At 31.0% G+C, this 2,084-nt stretch overlaps 1 long non-coding RNA gene across 1 annotated transcript; it reads left to right on the forward strand.

Moving 5' to 3' along the window:
- The first annotated feature begins 1,131 nt into the window (after positions 1 to 1,131).
- Positions 1,132 to 1,793, forward strand: LOC128209981 (uncharacterized). Its single transcript, XR_008257090.1, has 3 exons — positions 1,132 to 1,161; positions 1,263 to 1,378; positions 1,642 to 1,793. It is a non-coding gene; the product is annotated as an uncharacterized LOC128209981 (long non-coding RNA).
- Positions 1,794 to 2,084: the final 291 nt, after the last annotated feature.

The raw sequence follows: 2,084 nt of genomic DNA on the forward strand, positions 1-2,084 counted from the left end.
AGAAAACGTTTGCAAAACAGAATTACTATTTTTCTAATAAACGTTATTAATATCATTTATATATGTTTATTTGAAAAGATATCTTAAAGTTAACATAATCAATCTTTTTTAATATCAAAAGCATTATTTTTGGCAAAATGTACTTGTTCCAAGGTGAGGTACTTAGTTTTTATCAAGTGGAAGTAACAACAATTGATTTCAAAAGTAGTTCTTAAAGTTGATATTTTCACTCCTACTAAAATATTCAATCTTTTTATCTGATAAAACTCCATATGTCATCGAAAAACATGAAAGAAAAGTTATTTTATATATATATACATCTTCTCATATATTTACATTGATAATTGTGTTACATAACAAGTACATATGCTATTGTTGTTTATGTATCACATTGTATTTTTTCCTGTGTTTTACAATGGCAACAGAAGTAACATTAATAATAAACAAGACAATATCTTAACCACGGTGACCAATTATAATACAGTACTTCTTTGATTAATTGTAATTATTGTTATTCAGTGTGAAAATACCACGTGGTTTGTGACGTCACATTTTGTTATAGCGAGAAGCAAGTTACGTTTCTGGTCCAAAAAGTTGTTTATATATATATTCACAATGTTTGCCTTAAAACGGAAGTCTCGGAATGCATATTTTATCCCCATGATATTTCCATACCTACAAATGAGGCACACACTACATAGAAATATTATATGTTTTTATTTTGTTATGACGAAAAGAAAAAAAAACTATTTGGTTATAACGAAAATCAGTTTCTGGAGGATCAATTGCCGACCTCCCTCCTTCTTGCCATGAGCCCAATTAAAACCCGTTTTGCAATATTAGTTTACATAGCCAGTAGGTATGAGCATCTGTAATGTTTTACAACAATTAAAAGACATATATATGACAACTGAATGTCACCATCATACTGCATAGTATGTCACTCAATCAGGAAACTTCATGATTCAAACAAGACGTTGCATGTTCTTCATAACCTTGTCTGGTATTTTTTGACAAAGATGGTGTTGCTGAAGCAGCTTTGTTTGTTATCATTACTTGTCTTAATTAAGCGAATTCTTTTCATTGATTAATACGGGGTACGAATCATATTTTAATCATTATGAGTTACGTCCCCTTGTTATAATTTTGTCATTTGCATTGGTAAAAACTTTTTCAATCGTTAACAGTTGAATATTTCGTACATTCTTGCATGCATTTATTATTTGTTTTGCAATTAATTATGTACATTTATTTCATTACAGTTTCGACGTGCATGTATTTGCGACATATTACGAATACATGGATAGTCTGAGCTATGGGCTTCTGTTTTCTTTGCACCTTGTGACATTGCGGTTATAATGGAGTTTATGCGTCGTCGGTAGGTTTGAAGTGCACCTAGTTCGCCTTAATTGTGTTTCAGTTTAAACCCTTAAAACAACTAAATGTAACTTAAACATACGTTCATGAAGTAAACGTTGCCATTTTGTCTTTTTTTTCATTATCAAACTTGATAAAATGCATATTGACGCACATATGTTAAAGTGGTTACTTCAGGGATAAACCTTGATGTCGAACAACTGAAGCAAAACCATGTTTATCGGCACAATAATTTAATAAAAAAAAATGTTTTCTTTTTTTCAGAATGATGTGGCCTCCCCTTGCCGTGGGGAAGTGCAGCAGGCGGGCAAAGAAAACAAGGGAGAAGACGTAATTGTTCCTCCAGAAACTGCTTTTCGTTATAAACAAATAGTTTTTGCTTTTCGTCATAACAAAATAAAAACATATAATATTTCTATGTTGTGTGTGCCTCATTTGTAGGTATGAATATATCCTGGGGATAAAATATGGATTCCGAGACTTTCGTTTTAAGGCAAACATGTTGAATATATATATAAACAACTTTTTGGACCAGAAACGTAACTTGCTTCTCGCTATAACAAACAATATTTTGTACATTATCAGCATTTGCCCACGAATTTTGAAAAAAAATAGAAATTGCTTAATATATCGCTAAGTAACCGAGTATAGTGTACATTTTTCCGCTTAGCCTCCGCTAGGTTTTATAAAAATTGATATGAAAATAA

This window comes from Mya arenaria, chromosome 11, assembly GCF_026914265.1.
Source record: "Mya arenaria isolate MELC-2E11 chromosome 11, ASM2691426v1".
Taxonomy (NCBI): domain Eukaryota; kingdom Metazoa; phylum Mollusca; class Bivalvia; order Myida; family Myidae; genus Mya; species Mya arenaria.